Source organism: Pteropus alecto, unplaced genomic scaffold (assembly GCF_000325575.1).
Source record: "Pteropus alecto unplaced genomic scaffold, ASM32557v1 scaffold78, whole genome shotgun sequence".
NCBI classification, from domain to species: Eukaryota; Metazoa; Chordata; class Mammalia; order Chiroptera; family Pteropodidae; genus Pteropus; species Pteropus alecto.
Genome location: NW_006443124.1, coordinates 833150 through 842486, shown reverse-complemented (window position 1 = coordinate 842486; position 9337 = coordinate 833150). Strand labels below are relative to the sequence as shown.

Here is a 9337-nt window from a genome sequence, read left to right as displayed (position 1 = left end):
TGAACATCAGCAAACTTTAAAGTTGACTGATCATTAATTTTTTGCACATATTTGGGAGTTCTGCTGTTTGGCTGATGTTTGGAATATATTGTTCATACATTATGACATTTATTACATAAATTTATTTTTTCTTATTTTTATTTTAACAAGATTACTAATAATGTTGTTATAATCAGGATTTTTGAGTCCTAATGATTGTAATGCCAAAGTAGTCAACCTTCCTTAAGTCATTGTATTTTTATTTTTAAATTAATTTTAATACGGAAAAAACTTGTAGTTTAGCCAATAGCAACTGAAATTGTCAATAAAATTATTGTAGTACCGTTTACATTTAGAAATCGACAACAAATTTTACATTTAAAGTTCAAATAGTATGATAGGGTTTTATGTAAATTATTACCATGGAACATATAAAATATTCTAATTTTATCATTTAAATCACTATCACTTATATTGTCATTTTCACCTTCTCTAAAAGCAATATCTAGATGCATAAAATACTTAAGTTCTTTTTTTCCAAATTTCCAAGGCTAGAATATTATAAGGAAAATGACAGTATGTTCTGTGATTTATTCAAATCTCTCTTCAATTGGCACTATCCCTTGATCTATAGTAACCCCAAAATATACCCAATAGAAACTAGTCTGGGGATTATTGGTGTGTAAATATTCTCCTTTATAGTGATACAAACATTTCTGTGTATTTGTTCTGGTTTTCTTATATTTTATAGGAGTATCACATTTATTACATATTTCATATACAGTTTATTTCAATTTAGAGTAAAAGGCAAATAGCCAAACTCATATCAGTTCTAGTTTTTGGAGTTTCTGCAAACTTTGGCTAACATTATTAATAGCAAGTGACAGTTCACACCAGATAACTGGGGATAGTGCAAATTCAAAAATGATTTTCTGTCAAAGATCACAATTCTCTTTACTTAAGGATCATGTTTTATTTCTTGTACAATCCTAGCGCATCTTGTTATCTTGTGTAAATTTTTACTGCTTCAGTGGCATTTACTGAGCATTCTCTTTGAATGTTCAAAAGTGGTTGTAGTGGCAAATACGACTTTTTTTTTTTTTTTATCAAGATGTCTCATTTTGGGGCAGATATAGAAAATACCCTATGTAATCATTTAATTGTTTCAAAGATGCCATCACATATTAGCACGGTTGAGAACATGTCTCTTAATAAGAAGTTCAAATGATGCATTGTCTATGGCTCACAAAAAATGCTTGTTCCTTGCCAACCGCTGTTATCATTAGCTTGCCCTCATTATTCTTTTAAATCAATGCCTAAAATTCAATGTTATTTTTACTGTTCAACCTTTAATAATGGGTATAAACCAATAAAATATTCATTAATTTTGACTTCCTCAATTTTTATATTGTCAAACTATCAGAAGATAGTTTGACAATATAAAAGTAAGTTGTTCAATAAGATTTATCGTAATATAATTAGTTATATAGTTATTAATTTTTAAAATTTATGTGTAATTTCTCACTTTTAGAACTATTTTGAATTCTCTATTTCTTATATGATTTTTAAAAATTAGTTTTTATCTATCTTAAACGCTTGGCAGTTTGGTCATCAAATTTGAAAGTTATTTTTTCTACTCAACTAGAAAATTTACATTGTTTTCTATGAATATTGTGCTGTTATCACACAAAGCTTGGCTAAATATGGAACATCTATTACTATTCAGTTAAAAATATCACAGCTTTATTTTATGTCTGTATTTACTTGTATACTGGTTTCTTTGTTGATTACTATTGATCATTTGCTGTTGTCAGGCTTTTTCTCAGCTCTAGGATTTGCATATGGTTGTGAAATATGTAATAATAGTAACAAAAGACTTTGTCTTTCAACTTAAAATATAAAAGAAGTTTCTACAATTTCTTTCTCCACTTGAAAAACATTACCTTTTAATATGCTCTATTAAATTTTCTGCCATATCTACTCAATGGAAAATTTCACAACCAATAATTTGAATCGACTTATGTTTCTTTGGGAGCACGCTCATGATTTCAGAAGAGTATGACAGACTTTTTCCAGGATAACTCTCCAATAAACAATAAAGAGCCAAAGTCTTCATCTTTCTTATCCAATTTGCCAATTTTCTGACAATTCCTTTCACTTCTAATGGCAGGCCAGAATTGCATTTGTGTCTTCTGAGTTGTGAATTTTGTATTAAAAAATTATCTTTCTCATTGTCTTTTTCGATCAGGAAAAAAAACTTTATTAGTATAGAACATAAAGTTACAGGCGTTTCATCTGACCTGTTCAAGTTGTGGATTTGCTAAGACTACTTTTATTCCTTATTTTCATTGTTTTGCTCAGTAAGGAAATCTTCACTGAATGAAGAATTTTAATGCTTGTTTGTGAATTCCATGTCAGTCATGTTTAACGGAAGTCTGCTTACTTTCATTGTCTGCAATTTAAAAAATCGAAGCGGACCACTTCTTTGCACATGTTCTACTTCTTTCTTTTCAGTCCTTACTTTGCTGAGCTCCACTTTAATATTTTGTGGTTCTAGTTCAATATCATCTTGTTCTCATTCTCACTGATGTATAGAAATAAAAGATAAATTGTAATCTTATCCCAAAGGTTCCAAGTTTGCATATACTTCATAAAAATGTAATTAAAGTAGATGTGAAAATATTGAATAATTGAAAATAATTTTTCCTGTATGGTCTCCACAAGTTATTTTTCTTTAGAAAGAAAAATAACTATCAAAAGTAACTATTAAAATTAAAGAGCAAAATAGAAATAATAATGAATGAATGTTAAAACTTAAACAAAAATATTAAAACAAATATTTTTATGTTTGTAAATATTTTTATAAACATAAAATTATTTGAAATTCTTGCATTCAGTGTCCATTCATTGCTAATGCAAAAACTGGTATTATGCTTCATGCTTCAAACATGCTATGTCTAGACTATGTACAAAAAAGATTTTAAAATAATATTGTTTAGGATCACAAAAAAGATTTTAAAATAATATTGTTTTGACTGCCATGTGTAACTATTGCAAATACTGCAATACTTTGTGAATACTTGTAGGTCCACAAACTGGAACTGAAAGAAAGCAAGAAAATAGATGCTCAGTACTCCTGGGGAATGATATTTTATTATGCAAGAATCTATAGCATTCATGACAACCGAGAGGAAGGATTTGACAAGTTAATTAATTTGTCTTTTCTCTTACCTAAATGCTCCCACAGATGAAATTCTCCTCATACTTCTAAGCAGTGGCCTTCCATGATGTTGGCAGCAGGACAACCCACGATTCTTCATCATATTTAGATAAAGTCACCTTTTGTTTCCAGGACAGAGGGCAAGGGATGTGGAGAAGCACTTCCTGTGCCCTGAGTGGTGTTAGTCACCAGTGCGGATGTTTAGGGATGTGGCTGCTCTGTGTCAGCAGTGGGCACCTGATCCCATTGGTTCTTTAATAAATTTACCTTTCCATTGTATTAAATGGAATACAGCTCAGCAATAAAAAGTAACAACTTACTGATATGTGCAACAACATGACTGAATCACAAGAGCGTTTTGCTATGTGAAAGAAGTCTGGCACAAAATGTTATATATTGTATGGTTCTATTTATATGACATTCACGAAAAGTGAAAACTAAAGGGACAGAAATCAGATCCATGGTTGCTGGGGGTAAGAGGAGGACGTTGACTGTGGAGTAGCACAAGGGATCCTTTTGGAGTGGTGGAAATATTCTATATCTTGATTGTGTTGATGGTTACACAACTGTGTATTCATTTGTAAAAACTCATTTAACTTTATATCTAGGAACGGTTAACTATAGATTAAATGATAAATTATAGTTTATATTATCATATTGTATAATAATGTAATTATATAATTATAAGTTATATAATATATAGTATGTTATGTAATTATAAATTATAATATAATTATAGAGTATAGCATATTATATATAATTATATTATTATGAATAATGTTATAATATATACACATAATACAATCATATATTTATATAGTATATAAAATTAATATAATTATTTGTAATTATTATAATTATATATGATTAGATAATGTACTATATTATATGTAACATAATATTATGTAACATATAATATAGTATACAATATAAATTATAATTTGTAGCTAGTATATTAATATCTAGTTTATATGATTATACATAGTTCATATGCAATTATAATTATTATACCACAATTTATATTATAAACTACGTAAATTATAGATCAATAAGTATGACTTCAAAAAATTAATCAACAGAAAGAACAAGGCAGAAATTTCAAACAATTGAAACTTGTGAAATAGGGAGCACTTCCTTGGGGGTGTCAGTCCAGCAGCGTGTGGACCGCCTGGCAAGGATACAGTAAAAGGCACTAGGTCGAAAGTCAGACTTGATGGTTTCTGAGCTTTTTCTCCTTTGTGCTACGTGCCATTGTTGTTTATACTCCTCTGCTCCTCTGTCTCCTGTGTTAATTAGAATAGGCACCTCCTCTACGAGGAAGAGGCAGTGTCATGCGGCACTCCTTGGCCAACAGATAATGCCTTTGTGAGCTTCATGGATGTCTCAGGATAGGCAGAACAAGAAAATGTGTCTTGTAATAGTCCATGGGAGGGAGAAGGGAGAAGGACTCTATCTTCCCAGTTCTTTTTCCAAATTCCCACTGGTCCTGGTCATAATTTGTGGCACGTTGGCTTCAGTTAACTCTCCCCGGCCACACGTTGCTTTATGTGATACTTCCAGCAGCCATTTGGGAAGACAGATTAAATGCATTTTCTCTGAGTCCAGAAGTGGCAGGAGAAGCAAGAAACATAGGGCATATAGCTATTCAGTCTGGCTGCACAGAGGCTATTGGAAGAAGCGTTCTTGACCTCCCCCGATAATGAATCATCAGCCCTATGTGGCAGAATCCTATGGACCGTAAGTGTTTTCAAATAATTACAGTGGCATTGGATTCTGAAACATAATGGCACCAAGAGAATCTGAAGAGGCAACAGATGTTGCAAAATTCAGGGATCAAAATTATTGAATACATGAATGAACAAATAAATCAATGGAGAAAATTATGGAAAGATGGCGGCAGTGTCATAGAGGTTTTAAAATATCCCCAACTTCCCCTGCCCCCTTAAAAAAAGACACATCAGCTAGGTGGAGGGCCAGAGGAGGGAGGGAACAATGGTGGAGGGGATCGTTTTATGGACTATATAGATACCTAACCAATGTATTGTATACTTGAAACTAATTAAAAAAAAAAAAAAACCACGCACATCAACACTAATGGCCAAATCCAAGGCCCAGTGTCAATACTTAAAAAAAAAAAAAAAACTAGATGAACAAGATGTCCTCATGAACCCCAAATTATGAGCAGGTAGAAGAAAACTACCAATAGCTAAAGATGCACATTGTATCAGTGTCAGTGTAGGAGGGAGCAATGAGGTCTCTGACAGACCTGAGAACAGGAGAACTCTAAATCTGGCAATAGGTACACACGGAAAAGCAGAATAGACTAATTTGAGAGGAATAACTGAAATTTGGAGGGGTTTTTGCACACTCCAGTAAAGATGTGGATGTTTGGGGTCCAAGATAAGGTCTAAAGGAGCTAGTATATTTTTGGCTCTGAATTTTTATTCATATGTACACACACACACACACATACGCATATACATATATATGTATATATATCACTCACACACACACATATATATGTATATACACACATATATAATATATATATATAATAGAAGACCCACAAAGAAGAAAACAAAAAGCAATGAGAACTTAAAAAATCATTTAAATTTTAAAAAGCTAATGTTTAAGAAAATTTTCTGTAAATTAAAAGATTTTGACACTAGTACCTAGGAAAATCAACCCAGAATGATCGATGTCAAGATATAGTCTAAAAACCTTCTAGGCTTTCCAAAAAAAGAAAAAAATCATTTGGGCATCTAGTCAAAATATGAAGTCATCTAAATGGGAAAGGAAATAAGTTTGTCTTTGGACTATATTCCAGAAAAAATGGAGTAACATATCGAAAATATTCAAGGAAAGAAAACATGAGCCAAAGATTTTATAACTTGCCAAAATGCCACAAATTTTGACCATGAAATAACCACAGAATATTGCTTCCATGTGCTCTTCTTGAGGAATTTACTAAAGAAAGTTTTTTTCAGATAACCAAAATGTAAAAACATTGGCCTAAGAACTGATGGTGCATAAAATATTTATTTACCCATACAACTATGATGTTTATAAGGAGAGTATATGTCCAGGCAAAGTAGCTATTATACAATAATTAAAAGGGGAGAATGGTAAGAGAGATAAAAGGTAGAATATATTTGTTGATTGTTTTATAGTTACTGACGGGGTAAAAGGATATTTATTCAAATGAGATGGTGGTAGATAAAGATAAGAGAGGAAAGAAGCAATTATTAACTTTGATATTGTTGGGAAGCCAATAGAAAATAACGAATGTAAGAGTAGAGGGGGCTAAGGTTATTTTAGCATTAGTATAAAAATAACCATTAAAATGAAAACTTCCTAAATGCCGAATATAGTTGAGAGAGCACATAGATACATAGTGAAAACTATGAAAGACTTGCATATGTATAACAAAACAATACGAAGTGGAATGCTACTATTTAAGTGAAAAAACATAAAAATAAGAATATGTGTGTATATGCACATGTGTACATATTTGCTTATTTTGCAAATAAGGAAGGATAAACCAGAAACTAATAAAATTGGTTATGTACAGGGGTTTAAACAAACTTGTTTTAGTTACTTTTCCATATAGGCTTTTTTCCTTTATTTTTTCTTTCCATATAATTTTGACTTTTAAATTATGCTACTGTTTTACATATTCAAAAAATTAAATCGGTCCTTGCTTAGGCAGCACATAAACTAAAATTGGAATGAAGCAAAGAAGACTAGCATGGGAACTGCAAAAGGATGACATGCAAATTTGTTAAGCATCTCATATTTTGTGATGGATGCTAATTAAACTTATTGCAGTAATCATTTCACAATATGTATCTACATCAAATCATCATGTTGTACGTCTTAAATGTATACAATGTTATATGTTAATTGTAAAACTGTAAAAAATGATTTTTAAGAAGCCCATACCACAAAGAAAAAAATTTAACAACTAGGTAGGAAAACCCTAACATCTAATATAAAGAGAAATAAATGAACCTATTTCAAGGTTTTAGGTTTTTAAACAGACCTTTACTCTTAGTGGGCTGCAGTTTAAAGATTAAAATAAGCGGCAAACAATCTTGAACTTTATTCGTAGGTTTGTTGCTGGTAGTGCTATGGATGTAGTAATTCTGATATTATTGGGTGTATTGTAAGGAGGAGCAAATGAGTAAATATATTGATGTTGATGAAAATTAGGGTTCTCATCATGGAAGAAAGGAGATAAAAATATGGACTGGGGAGAAAAGAGGAAGAACCCCACGGTGTTGAATTGAAGTTGGGGGATCAAGATGAAGTTATGATTTAAAATAGAAGTACTTCTCGGTTTTGTCCACTGAAAGAACCTAGAAGCAATCACAGTCCAGTGGCAATGAGCACTCCTGCTACCCAGTTCTTGGTTACTGAGAACTAATTCCCACTAAGAGGAACCAAGTGTCCTTGGAAAAATGGCTGATTCCAGGTCTGGATCTAGGTACAAAGTACAAGATGAGTTTGGGACTTCCTCAGCTTGAGAGCAAAGAAGTGCTCAAAAACTGATGAGACTCTGTGAAAAGGACACAGAGACCCGTTGGAAGGGGCCAAACCTGAAACAAATTAAAAATCGTAAAGAAAATTGGTGGTAATGAATAATTTGAGTTCATACTGAAACTCAAGAAAATTTAAAAATTGAGTGTGAGGGAAGAGAAAGCTCTTTTTCTTAAAAAATAGAGTGCCAGATGATAGAGAAGGAATGATTAAGAAAAATTGTGATTTTTTTTTGCAATCGTTAATATAATAGTTGATTTAGGCTAGGTTTATTAATGGATACCAAAACATTGAATAAAAGTTGTTGGGGAAGAGATATTCTCATATTCTTAAAGTATCATCCCACAGATTACTTATTAATTATAAACAGGAAAAATGCTTTTACAATGGAGAATTCAAGCAGACAGCAACTTAATCAGCCGATTAAACTTAGCATGACCAGTAATAGGACACAAGGGCATCACGTGTTTCTTGCTGAGAAAGATCCAACATCTCCTTTGCAGAGTTTATGGTAAAAATCTTTAACTAAATTTAATTCTGAAGAAATAACCAGATCATCCAAACTGTGGGACATTCTATAAAAGTACTGATCTGAAAGTCAATGACAGGATAGATAAAAAATAAGCAAATAAACCAAAAACAACAAGAACAAAAACACAAGGCAGGAGAACTGTTTTAGAATAAAAATCTTTAAGATGTGACCATTAAAACAACATATGATTCTTGATGAGATAAGAACAAAACAAAAACAAAGACAAAAATAAAATAAAACAAACAAAAAACTCCAAAGGACATTACTGGGAAAATGGAACACATTTAATAAGATTTTTACATTAGAGAATAATATAATCAATATTAAACTTATTATAATGACAATTATAAAAAAAAGGAGAATAACTTTTAAAAAAATAATTTCTAGGTGAGGCAACCCTTGGTCGACCTCACAGATTGCAAGGACCTTGTCAGCTTATTTTTTAATTTTTTACGCCTACAGCACCTGGTCTTCCTAGGTGATCTCTCAACCGAGTACTAAACAGGCCTGACCCTGCTTAGCTTCCAAGATCAGAAGGGATCGGGCTTGTTCAGGTTGGCATGGCCATAGACTGAGAATAACTCTTAAGAGATAAATGCCGAAGTACTTTGGAGTGAAATTTCATAGAGTCTCGGTGACTTTCAAATGATTCAGTCAAATAATACCATTCCCCCTCCCCCAATATGGAGAGAAACATGCACAATAAACACATGTAGCTAAATGGTAACTATTGGTGAATCTAGGTGAAGGACGTTTGAGTGTCGTATTATTTTTTCAACTTTTTTATAGGGTTAAAATTTTTCATAATAAAAGTTTGGGAGAGGGGAATGAACACATGAACTGGAGGCAGGTGCATGACTGCAAGGCAATCGATCTTCCGGGTAGCCAGCTAGTGACCTAGGTAGGACCTGAGCGCCCTGGCCTGAAAAGATGAGCTATATAGTATATCATTCAGGATCCTTTTGGCTTCAAGTAACAGGATACCTGAGTCAAAGTAGCCTAAACTGAAAGGATACCTAATTATCTTATGTAACAAGAAGTCTAAAGGCAAATGGCTCCAGGGTTGG

The 9337-nt window shown here is 32.2% G+C and overlaps 1 non-coding gene and 1 pseudogene across 1 annotated transcript; one reads left to right on the top strand and one right to left on the bottom strand.

The window, feature by feature from the left end:
* Positions 1–6896: 6896 nt before the first annotated feature.
* LOC112472065 lies at positions 6897–6999 on the top strand. The gene has a single exon (XR_003043507.1). It is a non-coding gene; the product is annotated as a U6 spliceosomal RNA (small nuclear RNA).
* A 1724-nt stretch (positions 7000–8723) lies between these two features.
* LOC112471985 lies at positions 8724–8842 on the bottom strand (annotated as a pseudogene).
* Positions 8843–9337: the final 495 nt, after the last annotated feature.